Source organism: Elaeis guineensis, chromosome 5 (assembly GCF_000442705.2).
Source record: "Elaeis guineensis isolate ETL-2024a chromosome 5, EG11, whole genome shotgun sequence".
Taxonomy (NCBI): domain Eukaryota; kingdom Viridiplantae; phylum Streptophyta; class Magnoliopsida; order Arecales; family Arecaceae; genus Elaeis; species Elaeis guineensis.
Genome location: NC_025997.2, coordinates 17,372,158 through 17,387,269, shown reverse-complemented (window position 1 = coordinate 17,387,269; position 15,112 = coordinate 17,372,158). Strand labels below are relative to the sequence as shown.

The window sequence follows — 15,112 nt, the reverse complement described above, 5'->3', positions numbered from 1 at the left end:
ATCATAAATATGCTTCCAAAATTCACAGGATTAGAGGATGCTTATATATTTATTAGAGAATTTGAGGAGGTATGTGCAACCATGAAACTGCAATTAACAGAGGATGAGGTCAAACTTAGATTAATCAACTTTGCCCTTAAGGACAATGCTAAGAAGTGGCTTTATAGTCTGCCAAACTATTCTGTCACTACCTGGGAGGGCTTTGTGAGAACATTTTTAAAAAAGTATTTCTCCCATCATAAAACAGCTAGGATTAGGAATGAAATAAATCAATTTTACCAACTAGCTGGTGAATCATTTTGGAAGTACTTTGATCGTTTCAAGAATCTTTTGACCCAATGCCCACACCATGGAATAGAAACTTGGAGACTATGCCAGATCATCTATGAGGGGTTAGATTCAAACTCAAGAACCATGCTAGAGTCCATGTGCCAAGGTCAATTTATGGACAAAGAAACTACTGAAGCTTGGCAATTCTTAGAAGACCTAGCCGAGAAAAATTTACAGTGGGAAACAACTAGGGAACCTGATAAAGCTACACCTTCAAGAGGAGGAATGCATCAAATTCAACCAACCTTAGCATCAGAGGCCAAGATTGCAACCTTAACACGTAGATTGGAAGCCTTAGAATTACAGAGACCAGCCAATGTAAATCAAATATCTGCACCCATGTGTAAAGGGTGCAATGCACCAAACCATGTCTTAGAAGAATGTTCCTACTCGAATGAGTGTGCACAGGTGAATGCCACCTATCAAGGATCATTGAACAATCCTTATGCACCCACATATAACCCAGGTTGGAGGAATCACCCGAATTTCTCATGGTCCCAGAATCCTAATGTAGGTAATCCAAATTTCAATCAGCAAAATCTAAGGCCCAACCCAGTAATGAACAACCCGCCAGGCTTCCATGATAATGACAAGAAAATTACCTCTTTAGAGAAAGCCTAGAAGCCATGATGAAAACACATACTAGCTTTATGCAAACTACGGGTCAACTCATAAATAATAACACCCAAGCTATAGCCCGTCTGGAAATGCAAGTAAGTCAGCTGGCTTCGACCATTAGTGAACGAGAACATGGTAGGTTACCTAGCCAACATGAGCCAAATCCTAGGAACCAAAATGGTCCACGACCCCAACAAGGAAACCAAGTTAATGGTGTAAATGCCATTCATACCTTAAGATCAGGAAAACAAATAGACAATAAGGTAGTTGCACTTGATGATATAGATGACTCATCTGCCGAGTCACCTTCTAAAACTACTACCTTTCAACCTCAAGCACCAGAAACTGAAAATTCACCTAGTCCAGTACTTAAAAGTCCTAGAGCTCCTTTTCCAAACAGACTGAAATCCAATAAATCTGAACATTTAGACAAAATTTTAGAGGTATTTAAACAAGTCCAAGTTAATATTCCTCTTTTAGATATAATCCATCAGGTTCCAACTTATGCCAAATTTTTAAAAGATCTCTGCACTAGGAAAAGGACCACTAATGTACCAAAGAAAGCATTTTTGGCTGCAAGTGTCAGTTCATACCTATCTAGCCATGTGCCAATTAAATATAAGGACCCTGGAGCTCCAACAATTTCTTGTGTTATTGGAGAAACCAATATAAAAAAGGCCTTGCTAGATCTAGGAGCTAGTGTGAATATCCTTCCATATTCGGTGTATGAACAACTAGGATTAGAAAAACTTCAACCTACTGGGATCACATTACAGTTAGCCGATAGATCTCTCAGGATCCCTAAGGGAATGGTCGAGGATGTTCTGATAAAGGTTAAAAATTTCATTTTTCCTGTAGATTTTATTGTTTTAGAGACTGAGCCAGTTGCGAATCCTAAAGGACATATACCTGTCATTTTAGGAAGACCATTTTTAGCTACGGCCAATGCTGAAATCAATTGTCGAAATGGTCTAATGAAGTTATCCTTTGGGAATATGACCATTGAGCTTAATGTTTTTAACTTAGAACAGGAATCCTCTTCTCATGCTGATGTCAATGTAGTCCAAGATGGTATTTATGAATCCATTGACATTAGTGATGATGAAGTCGACCTAGAGTCTAACCCCTGGTTAATCCATGAGTCTGAGGATGTCAATGAAATACTTAAAAAAAATCAGATTAATCAGGAATCGACACTTCCTACTGAACCATTCATTGAGATGGTGAACTCATCACCTAAACCATCGATAGAGGAAGCACCCATTTTAGAACTGAAGCCCCTCCCAGAACATCTCAAGTATGCCATATCTAGGACCCAAAGAAACTTTGCCTGTAATTATTGCATCAGACCTAGATCCCAAGCAAGAGGAGGAGTTATTGTCAGTTCTAAAAGCAAATCAAGAGGCAATAGGTTGGACCATAGCAGATATCAAAGGAATAAGCCCTTCTATAGTTCAACATAGAATATACTTAGAGGAAGAGGCTAAACCAACAAGAGAAGCCCAAAGAAGGCTTAATCCAGTTATGAAGGATGTAGTTAAAAAGGAGATTCTGAAACTCCTAGATAGTGGAATAATTTATCCTATTTCTGATAGCTCTTGGGTAAGCCCAGTTCAAGTAGTACCCAAGAAATCTGGGGGTAACAGTGGTCCAAAATGATGCAAACGAACTTATCCCAACTATGACCCAAACGGGATGGAGGGTCTGTATAGACTATAGAAAGTTGAATGCTGCGACAAGGAAAGATCACTTTCCTTTGCCATTTATTGATCAAATGTTGGAAAGACTAGCCGGACAAGAGTTTTACTGTTTTCTTGATGGATACTCCGGTTACAACCAGATCCCCATAGCCGCTGAAGATCAAGAAAAGACTACATTCACCTGTCCATTTGGTACTTTTGCCTATAGACGAATGCCCTTTGGACTATGTAATGCACCGGCAACCTTTCAGAGATGCATGATCAGCATATTTTCAGATATGATAGAACGATTTCTAGAAATTTTTATGGATGACTTTTCTGTTTTTGGTCTAACCTTCTCCGAATGTCTGAATCACCTGCAATTAGTTCTAGAACGATGTAAGGAGAAGCACCTAGTTCTCAACTGGGAAAAATGTCAGTTTATGGTCAAACAGGGAATAGTTCTTGGCCATGTCATTTCTAAAAAGGGGATTGAAGTGGACAAGGCCAAAATAGATCTAATTGCAAGTCTTCTACCACCTAAATCTGTGAAAGAAATACGTTCATTTTTAGGTCATGCTGGATTCTATAGAAGGTTTATTGCCAACTTTAGCAAAGTAGCACGTCCACTGACTAATCTTTTGGCAAAGGATACTAAATTTGAATTTACTCATGAGTGCTTGGAATCCTTTGAATTTCTAAAAAATGCACTTGTATCAGCTCCAATCATTCATCCTCCTGTCTGGTCTGAACCATTTGAATTAATGTGTGATGCGTCCGATCATGTTGTGGGCGCAATCTTAGGTCAACGAATAAATAAGCTGCCTAGAGTGATATATTATGTAAGTAAAACCTTAAATGATGCGCAGCTTAACTACACCACAACTGAGAAGGAGTTCCTTGCCGTTGTCTTTGCTTTAGAGAAATTTAGATCTTATTTGGTTGGGACCCACACCATTGTTTACACCGATCACTCAGCCATTAGACATCTCCTAGCAAAGAAGGATGCCAAGGCACGTTTAATCAGATGGATTTTGCTCATTCAAGAATTTGACCTAGAAATTAGGGATAAGAAAGGCACTGAGAACGTTGTAGCAGATCATTTGTCCCGAATTCCAGTTGCACCATCTAGTGAACCACCCATCAATGAATCTTTCCCAGATGAGCAACTCATGTCTTTGTCTACTGAACCTTGGTTTGCTGATATTGTAAATTATTTAGCCATAGGCAAGATACCTTCTCATTGGACTAAGCAGGATAAATATAAATTCTTTGCCCAAGTGAAGTATTTCATTTGGGATGATCCTTATCTTTTTAAACAATGTCCTGATCAAATTATTAGAAGGTGTATCCCAGATAACGAAGTCATGAATATTTTATCTTTTTGTCATGATCAAGCATGTGGGGGTCACTTCGCGTCTAAGAAAACTGCTGCTAAGGTTCTCCAATGTGGTTTTTATTGGCCCAATTTGTTTAAGGATGCTCACGAATATTGTAAAAATTGTGCTCAATGTCAGAAAATGGACCGAATCACCAAGCGACACATGATGCCACTCAACCCAATCTTGGTAGTTGAAGTTTTTGATGTTTGGGGGATCGATTTCATGGGACCATTTCCAAATTCCTTTGGAAATGAATATATTCTAGTAGCAGTTGATTATGTTTCAAAATGGGTAGAAGCAATTGCATGTAGAACACCCGATAGCAAAATGGTCATTAAGTTTCTTAAAGAAAATATTCTCTCCCGTTTCGGTATTCCTAGGGCAATCATTAGTGATCGGGGAACCCATTTTTGTAACCGACCTTTTGCAACATTGATGAAAAAGTATAATGTCACCCACAAATTGGCCACACCATATCATCCTCAAACTAGTGGGCAAGTTGAAGTGTCAAACCGACAAATCAAACAGATCCTGGAAAAAACTGTTAATGCCAATAGAAAGGATTGGTCTTTAAAATTAATTGATGCACTTTGGGCATACCGAACCGCTTTCAAGACCAATCTAGGAATGTCTCCTTATAGGATTGTGTTTGGTAAACCATGTCACTTGCCTATTGAGATAGAACACAAAGCCATGTGGGCCATCAAACAACTAAATACAAATTTGAACGATGCTGGAAACCATAGGAAGCTTCAATTGAATGAATTAGAAGAACTTAGAAATGAAGCCTATGAAAATGCAAGGATATACAAGGAACGAACAAAGCATTTCATGATCAATCAATTATAAGAAAAACTTTCAATATCGGACAAAAGGTGCTCTTATATAACTCTAGATTACATCTGTTTCCAGGAAAGCTTAGGTCTAGATGGACAGGACCATTTTTAGTAAAGGAAGTTTTTTCACACGGAGCTGTTGAGATTGAAAACCCAAGTAATGGTGTTATCTTTAAAGTTAATGGTCAACGATTAAAACCATTCTTGGAATTACCTGTCAAGACTGTTGAAGATGCCATGGTTCTTTATGAACCAACTTATTCTGATTAAGTTGCTTCGAGGTTTGGTCTGGCTGAAGACATAAAACTTAGCGCTTCTGGGAGGCAACCCAGCTTATTTAATTTCTAATGCTTTCTTTGTTTTCAGTTTGCTTAGGATAAATAAATTAGATAAACTCCATTGGGGACAATGTCGGTCAAGTTGAGGGGAGAGCTTGAACAAAATCAGGTGTTATCATTTCCTTTTCCTTCCACTATGAGTTATTTCTTGCATTTAATATATTATGTAAAAAAAAAAAAAATAATAAAAAAATAATAAAAATATATATATATATATATGAAATAAATTAATCTATAAAAGAAATAAGAGTAAGTTAGAAAGTATTTGCTAATGTAGTGAGTCACGGAGAAGATTAGCTGGTTAGACTCTTGGTGGCTTAGGTCATTTAAAGACTATTAGCACTTCCAATTGCACATGCACACTAACAAGGTAAAGTAGGTGTTAATTGTAAGGCCAATTAAGGATTTGAGTATTATTTAAATTAGATAATTTTCTCTACACCCCAATTGAAGAAATTTGAATTTAAGGAAAGAGCTACCTGCCTGAAATAAAATGCAAAACACAAAGTAAATGTGGATTGCCCTAAGCCTAGTAACCGGGTCTCTTCACCTAAGTCAAGTGTTGAGATTCGCGTCAAACGGTGGTGGGAAGGCCAGGATGCTCAGCAAAAAAAAAAAAAAAAAAAAAAAAAAAAAACAGTGTGAAAGCTACCTTAGTTCTTTGTTTAATCTGGGGTGTATAGAAAATTAATCAAACTAAGTTATGAAAAATGATACAATTGGCCTGTACAAGTTAATACTGAAATACTAAGTTAGTTATCACTCACACAAGTGCTATAAAACTTTAAGTGTACTCTAAGAAAGCTTCTAAGTAGACTGACTACCGATTCTAATTCGAAGCTCATTACTTAGTAATACTAGAAAACTTCTTGAATTTCGATCTTAAATTAATTTGCAAAGGAAGGATCTTTTTGGAATATGATCTTATTTTGGTACATTGCTAAGGGACTAGCAATGATTAAGTTGGGGGGTGTGATTTATGTCACAAATTGACATAAAAAGTATCAATAATATCTAAATTATCTAACTTTATTAAGAAATTGATACTTGTTATTATATTTTGCAGAAGAAGAGATCATCAATAGAAAGAACAAGAAAGAGGATTCCAACGGCGCAAATTTTATGCAAAACGGAGTTAAATTGACCCAGGAATTGAAGAATGAAGAAAGAAGACTCAATTGGGTCAAACCCGAGTCAAATCAGATCAAAATTGGGTCAAAAATCAACTGATTTGTGATCTGGTTAGCCGCCTGGTCCACAGCAACAGGCGCATGGACCATGGACCCATCGGCGTACCAATAAACCCCCTAAACCTCTTAGTCCCACATCGGAAGTTTTGAAAACCTTATAAACCCCCAAATGCCTATAAAATGCCCCCAAAGGCCCTTGTTTTGTGTATTCTTCCTTGAGATCAAGCTTGTAACCCTAGATAGTGGGGTTTTTAGCTCTCTTTTCAAGCCTCGAGCTTTGAGGTTTTTGTAATAAATTTTTTTTATATATAAATCTATTTTTATGCATTTCATCTCTTTACATTATGCAATTTATTTTTCTTGCAATTAGGATAGTTTAATTTAATGCAATTTAATTTATGCAATTAGGTTAGTTTAAATTATGCAGTTTAAATTAATGCAATTAGGTAGTTTAATTTATGAAATTAGGGTAGTTTATTTTTCTGCATTTAAATTTTGCAAGTAGATTTAGATCATGTCTAGCTAAGCATCCCTTCTAGGGTTTGCGATGAAGCTAGATATGAGTAGGGATTTACATAGAGTTCTTTCTTTTTCTTAGGGTTTCTTTTTCTTCCTCTTTTGCCAAGAATTTTTGATGACTACAGTTAGGTCAGAGTCCCTTCATAGTTCATGCTTGATTCAGTGCATAGGAGGAGAAAACCCTAAGGGATCCTAGTTACTACTCCCCTGTAAAGAATCTTGATGGATTATCGTTGGGCCTTAGTCCCTTCATAATCTATGCTTGGGAAAGACAAGAGGAGTAGTCGTTAGGATCAATAAGAAAATTCTAGGTAGAATTCCCTAATCTAGATCTAGTGGATTCAAAACCCTAGATCCTTAGTCTTATTGTCTTTAGCAAACAACTTTCGACTTTCGATTTTTGTTAAAGCTCGCTTGAGCATAGATTTGAAAATCATTTTTAAACCAAGTCTCTGTGGGATCGACCCGTACTCGCTGGTCGTGCTACTCTGCACACCGTGCGCTTGCGGTTTTTTTTACAAATTTTAAGATTTGCACATCATCAGGCCCGGCCTCCTCCAAGATTGTGCATTCTACTATAAAAAATCTGCCAATATCTGGGTTTTTACTGTCGGCCTAGGTTGATAGTTGATATCGAATTCTGTGAGCTCGATCACCATTTTGCTATCCTTCCAGAAGCATCGCCCGGTGCAGAATCATCTTAATCGGCTGGTCGGTGAGCAACATTACGGTGTGCCCTTGAAAGTAAGGTTGGAGCCTCCGGGCTGCAATCAGCAGGGCATAAGTTAGTTTCTCTAATTTGGTATACCTGGTTCGGCGTCTCTCAACGCGCGACTGATGTAGTAGATCGACCGTTGAATTTTTGCTTCTTCCTTGATAAGAACTGCTGCGAGGGCCATAAGGGGAGACCGTCAGGTACAAAAACAACTCTTCTCCGGGCTCGGGCTTCGCCAATAGCGGAGGCGAGCCGAGGTAGCTCCTTAGTTTTTCAAACACCTGTTGACACTACAGTGGTCCAACAGAAGTTCTTCGACCGCTTGAGGGTTTAGAAAAAGGGTAAGCACCATTCGGCCGACCTTGCAACGAAGCAATTCAGGGCTGCACCCTCCCTGTAAGGCACTGAACCTCTTTTATCGACTTTGGGGCAGCCATCTCCTGGATGGCGCAAATTTTCTCCGGATTGGCTTCAATCCCGGGCCCCGATACATGAAATCCAGGAACTTCCCCGAGGTCACTCTGAAAGCACACTTAATCGGGTTCAGCTTCATCTTATATTTTCGAAGGGCATCGAAGGTCTCCTCGAGGTCGGCGACGTGGTTCGTTGAAGATTTACTTTTCACGAGCATGTCGTCCACGTAACCTCCATGTTGCGGCTGATCTGCTCCTTGAAGATTTTTGTTCACCAGCCGCTGATAGGTTGCACCTGCATTTTTTGAGGCCGAAGGGCATGACCCTGTAACAGTAAAGACCACGGTTAGTAATGAAAGCAGTCTTTTCTTCATCTTCTGGCGCCATTCTGATTTGATTATAGCCGAAGAATGCATCCATAAAGGTGAGAAGCTCATGGCCCGAGGTTGCATCCACCAGTTGATCAATCCTGGGCAGAAGGTAGCTATCCTTTGGGCAGACTTATTCAGCTTTTTGAAGTCTATACACATCCTCCACTTGCCGTTTGCCTTTTTGACTAGGACAACGTTGGAGATCTAGTCAGGATAGTTGACCTCTCTAATGAATCCGACTTTCAGGAGTTTATCCACTTCCTCGGCTATCGCTTTTTGCCTTTTCGGTGCATAACTTCAAAATTTTTTCTTTCGTCGGTCGATGCTTTGGATCAACGGCCAGATGATGTTCCATGATCTCTGCGTCAATCCCCGACATGTCCGCTGAACCCAAGCGAAAATATCCGCATTCTTTCGTAGGAAATCAATGAGCTGCGTCTGCACCTCTTCCCCCAGGTTGGAGCCGATCTTCACCATATGCTCTGAATTCCTATCGTTCAAAGGGATCGAAACCAGATCTTCAATTGGCCCGCCCTTTCCTCAGCGAGATCGTCGCGGGCGTCTAATCCATCAACCGGACAGAGGTCAGATTGGTCACTCCTTTGCGAGGCTATGCTGTAGCAGTGTTTGGCCAGGGCTTGGTCTCCCTTGACTTCTCTGACCCCCTGGCTAGTAGGGAATTTCAATTTCAGATGGTAGGTCGACCACGGCCTGGAGGGCATTGAGGCCAGGTCGGTCGAGGATTACGTTGTAGGCTGACGGCGCCTTCACCACCAGAAAAATCCACCAAAGCCCTGGACTGTCTTGGATATTGACCTACAGCTACAGTCAAAGTTATTACCCCTCTATAGAGATAGCATCACCGGTAAACCCTACCAGAGGGGAGCTAATCGGCCCCAAACGACCGTCAAGGATGGATATTTTTTAGAAGGCGTCATAGAACAGAATGTCGGCCGAACTTCCATTGTCGACAAGAATGCGGCGCACATCGTAATTAGCTATATTTAAAGAAACTACAATCGCATCGTTATGAGGAAATTGAACTCCCGAGCATCTTCCTCAGTAAAGGTTATGGATTCCTCAATCCTTTGCCGCTTGGGGTCCGGCCAGTACATCGGTTGTTCCCTGTCGAGATTCTCCCGAGATAGTGTTGGCAAAATCGGTCGGAGGCCTATCATCGGACTGCTCCATGCCGACTGCTGTCGTCAGAGGAAGAGGAGATTGGGAAACCGAGGACGGGGCCGGAGCTTGCGGAGTCTGCTGAGATCTGGCCATGGAGGCCGTCAACCGCCTGGAGGATGCCCTTCGGGGAGGCATCAGGTGGAGATCAGGCAGAAAATCGGAGGAGAGGGTGCCGGAGAAGATGACCGGAGGCGGTCCCATTGAGCGCTCCTTCAAGAACAAGGGTGCTGCAAAAGACAGCCCCTTCCTCTAGCGCCAATCCTGTTGATGCAAAAATCCGCCGGCATCGGAGAAGCTGGAGTCGAGGGAGCCACGGTCACCATTGGACCTGCAAAGGAAGTCTAAACCGGAGTTGGGGGGAGCCGCGGTCACCGCCGGGACATGTAAAGGAAGTTTAAACCGGAGTTGGGGGTGCTCCGACAAGACCCTCCGATGCTCAAGTCAGTTCTCTGCCTCAACAAGAATGGAGTGCTCGAACGAAAATTTTAGCAGAATTTTGAGATAGAAATTAGAGCTTAGAGAATAACGTATCTGGGGTCCCCCCTTTTTATAGGCGAAGGGTGCAACAGACTGATAGCGACGTTTGTAACCGCCTGGCAGTGGGCTATTCGGGGCCAGGAGAAGTTTATTATGAAGAGTAGTGGAGTGGAATCGTAGCCATCATCGTGGCCTGCCACGTGGAACCCGTTGCGGGGAGTGGAGCAGCGTCCGTTGTCGTGACTTGCCAGGGAGTGGAGGAGCCACACGGTATTCATCGCAGGAAGTGGAGCAGAGTCGTGGCCATTACTGTGGTCTGCCATGTGGAGCCCGTTGCGGGGAGTGGTGCAGCGTCCGTTGTCGCGACTTGCCAGAGAGTGAAGGAGCCACGCGGTATCCGTCGCAGGAAGTGGAGCAGAGTCGTGGCCATTACTGTGGCCTGCCAGGGAGTGGTGGAGCCACGCGGTATCCATCGCAGAAAATGGGGCAGAGTCGTGGCCATTACTGTGGCCTGCCAGGGAGTCCAGGACTGTCGGCCGAAGCTCGGTTGAGGTGCCTGGCGGAGAGAGGTAGCTATCCATATGAGAGAAGCTCGGATGTTGCTGGCGAACCTTCTACCACTGGGTGCCTTGGGCGTTAAGGCTGCAGGCGAGGGCCACTTGCCGTAGGAGCTCGGTCAGAGGCTTTCCGCAGACGAAGTCCGGTTTCGTGCAGAATTCGACAGCGGCGACCGATAGTGGATCTCGGATGGCGCTGGAGAGGTTCATCCACTGGAAGGGTCTAGCTGCTGGATTTTCGTGTGCCATAGGAGTTCGCCCGAAATCTGTCCACTACCAAAGTTCGATCGGAGTCTGATCTCCATAGAAGGAAATCATCCACAATGGAAGCTCGGGTGAAGGCTTACAGTGAAAATCCGGCACGGACCGCTCGTAATAGAAATTTAAAGTAGATCGTCCGTAGCAGAAGCTCGGAGTGAATCACTTATAGTAGAAACTCGGAGTTCGGCCTTGTAGGAGTTCGGATGAAGTCTACCTGCAACATGAGTTCAGGGCAAAAGTCCGACTCCCGTAGGAGCTCGGACGAAGTCTACCTGCAGCTAGAGTTCGGGGAAGAAGTTCGGCTCCCGTAGGAGCCCGGACGGAGTCTACCTGCAGTTGGCATTCAGGGAAGAAGTTTGGCTCTCGTAGGAGCCCGGACGGAGTCTACTTGCAGTTGGCGTTCAGGGAAGAAGTCCGGCTCCCGTAGGAGCTCGGACGGAGGCTACCTGCAGTTGACGTTCGAGGAAGAAGTTCGGCTCCCGTAGGAGCCCGGACGGAGTCTACCTGCAGTTGGCATTCGGGGGAGAAGTCCGGCTCCCGTAGGAGCCCGGACGGAGGCTACCTGTAGTTGGCGTTCGGGGAAGAAGCCCGGCTCCCGTAGGAGCCCGGATGGAGTCTACCTGCAGTTGACATTTCGGGGGAGAAGTCCGGCTCCCGTAGGAGCCCGGACGGAGTCTAGAAGGTGGTCGACCACCGTAGACACCTGGATGGAGTCCGCCCGTCGTGGAGAGAATCCGATCGATACTGGTGGGGATTTATCTGTCGGCAGAACTCGAGAATGTTGCGGAGGCTTGGCCGTCGGAGGGGTTCGAAAAGATGTCGCCGAAGGTCGGACATCGGTAGAATCACTGGAGGGTCACTCCTGACGAACTTCGGCTGGGGGGTATATTTATACCCAACAGTATATATGAATGTGTGTGTGTATATACATACATACATATATGTATATATATACATATATGTGTATTTATATATATATATATATATATATGTATGTATATGTATATATATATGTATATATATATATATGTATATATATATATGTATATATATGTATATATATATATGTATATATATATATATATGTTATATATATGTATATATATAGATATATGTACATATATATTATATAGATATATGTACATATATATATATATATATATATATATATATATACATGTATATATATATACATGTATATATATAATACATGTATATATATATACATGTATATATATATATACATGTATATATATATACATGTATATATTATATATACATGTATATATATATACATGTATATATATATATACATGTATATATATATACATGTATATATAATATACATGTATATATATATACATGTATATATATATATACATGTATATATATATACATGTATATATATATACATGTATATATATATTATATATATGTATGTATATATACATATATATATATATAAATATACATGTATATATATATATACATGTATATATATATATACATGTATATATATATATACATGTATATATATGTTGGTGCAAAAATCTGCTTGCGCCGGAGAAGCTGGAGTCGGGGAAGCCGCGGTCGCCGTCGGGACCTGCAAAAGGAAGTCTAAAACCGGAGGTAGGGTTGCTCCGGCAAGACCTCCGACGCTCAAGTCAGTTCTTGCCTCAACAAGAATGGAGTGCTCGAACGGAGAATTTAGCAGAGTTTTGAGATAAGAGATGAGCTTAGAGAATAACATATCTGGGTCCTCTTTTATAGGCGGAGGAGGCAATTGATTGATGGCGACGTTTGTAACCGTCTGGTAGTGGGCCGCCCATGGTCAGGGGAATTGATTGCGAAGGATAGTGGAGTAAGACACGTAGCTATTGTTACGGCCTGCCACGTAGAGCCAGTTGCAGGTAGTGGAGCGGCGTCCGTTGCCGCTAGCTGTCAGGGAGTAGTGGAGTCGCGCAGCACCTGCCGCAGGGAGTGGAGCAGAATCGTGGCCGTTGACACAGCCTGTCAGAGAGTAAATGGGTCCGCCGCAGGGGGTGATGGAGCCACGCGGAATCCGCTACAGGAAGTGGAACAGGATCACGGTTGTTATTGATATCTGCCAGGGGCGCGGATCTGTTGATCGAGGCTCGGCAGTGGTTGAAAGTCCGGCTTCTGTAGAAGTCCGGGAGGGATCCTCCTTTCGGTTGGGGTTGTGGGTGGAGTCCGGCTTCCCGTAGGAGTCCGGATGGAACTTTCCTGCAAGTGGATACTGAAAGCGGAACCCGGCTCCCGTAGGAGTCCGGGCGAGCCCTCTGCAATCAAAGTTAAAGATGAAGCCCGGCTCCCGTAGGAGTCCAGACGGAGCTTACCAGCAGCTGATATTGAAGGCGGAGCTCGGCCCCCGTAGGAATCCGGGCGGAGCCGAGCTGCTGTTGGTGTCGAAGCGCGGAGCCCGGCTCCCGTAGGAGTCGGGCGGAGCCGTGCTGCTCGAAGTCGAAGGCGGAGCCCGGCTTTCGTAGGAGTCCGGGCGGAGCCGTGCTGCTCGAAGTCGAAGGCGGAGCCCGGCTCCCGTAGGAGTCCGGGCGGAGCCGTGCCTGCTCGAAGTCGAAGGTGGAGCTGGCTCCCGTAGGAGTCCGGGCGGAGCCGTGCTGTTGTCGATGTCGGTGATGGAGCCCGGCTCCCGTAGGAGTCCGGGCAGAGCCGTTCTGCAGCTGATGTTGGAGGCGAAGCCCGGCTCCCGTAAGGAGTTCGGGCGGAGCCGTTCCGTTCCATCGTCGACTCCGCTGGGGGTTTCGACTGTGGGTATTTATATACCCAACACTAGCCCCCTACTTTCGAGTTTGAATTTCAAATGAAGAAAGTACAGAGAGCGAGATGGGTACAGCCGAAACCGTCCTTCGAATCCTGCGCACTGCGCCGCCTCCAGATATTTTGGCATTTAACGTGTGTACGTCAGAGTCCGCTTTTCGGTGAAGGTGATCTGAAGAGTCTTTTCAGAACCCATTGAATGCGATCCAAGTGCCGTGCCACAGGAATTTGCGAGCGGTCTACCCTCGATAGCAATGAAGGGGATAAGCACGACACGCGGCACACACCAGCTGGCCCAGGAATACTCGCCGCCATAACTGCGCTAGGGATCGTCGGCTATTTAAACACCCTCAGTCCTTTCATGGCTTTCATCCTGGCACTTTTCTTTCGTCTGAGAGTCTTGCCTCCCTCGCACCAGTCCTAGCCTCCTTCAGCCCCCAATTCTTCTCTAAGGGTCCCTACGCTATGTCCTCTACCCCGGAAGCCGTTCTTGAGGGGATTTTTAGGGCTTGGAGGAAGGTGAGGAGGAGAATGGCGTCCAGTGAGAATCTCCGTCGTTTTAAAGGAGGCTCGGGGAAGAATTCCTTCAACAACAGGGTTTAGTAACGGGGGCCGTCGGTGAAGTTACTCTCTGCCCGCGAATCTCGGAGTAGCAAGGCGGGGTGATACCGGTCAAGAGGACAGAGCAGCTGTCATAAGCCATGACGGGATCCTTAACGTCGTCGGGGCCGAGGGACCGGAGGCGGTCGGCGTTGACGGTGGGGCAGTGGAACTTGTTGCGGGGATGGTAAAAGTAGCGCATGCCGACCTTGCCGGAGCATTTTTGGGTGGTGGCTGTTGTGGGGCATATCAGAGATGAGGCACATCTCTGGTGTCGCTACCCGCTTCCGAGGTGACTCCGGTTCTTTCTTGAAACAGGTCTTCGCTACTGCCGCGTTGCCCTTACCGCCTCCAGAGATCTATCCTACCCTTTCTCTGCTAGGGTCGGGACTTCAGTGACAGAATGAGGCGAGATGGGGCGAGAGCTGTTTACATGCACTGGAGAACGCGACTGAGAAGGATAGAGACGGAGAGAGGAATTCGTAGCTCGGAGCGGCCTCCGGTTCATCCTGCCTGAACCGTGCCTGCGAGACTTGCGATGTCGTGTATCTTCTTTTTTCTTTTTTCTCTGACCCACCGGGTCCTGTAACGTATACTCCTGTTAAATGAAAAAGAGATTTTGTTACCTCGTCTGTATCTCGCATTAATAGTTGTCTTGTCGAACTTCTTCATTTTTCCTTTCCTCTTTCTTCCTTCTCTTCTTCTTTTTTTTTCACGTCGTCTCAAGGTCATTGACGAACTCTTCTTCTGTTCATGTGGGGTTGTCGTTTGCCGAGCTCTTTTTCGGCTTTTATGCCGTTCGAAGATACCCAATTGTCATTCCGTTGATGGTTGCAGATTTGCTTGGG

General features: G+C 44.0%; 1 non-coding gene across 1 annotated transcript; it reads right to left on the bottom strand.

The window, feature by feature from the left end:
• Positions 1–249: 249 nt before the first annotated feature.
• On the bottom strand, positions 250–356 carry LOC140858245 (small nucleolar RNA R71). Its single transcript, XR_012141812.1, has one exon. It is a non-coding gene; the product is annotated as a small nucleolar RNA R71 (small nucleolar RNA).
• Positions 357–15,112: the final 14,756 nt, after the last annotated feature.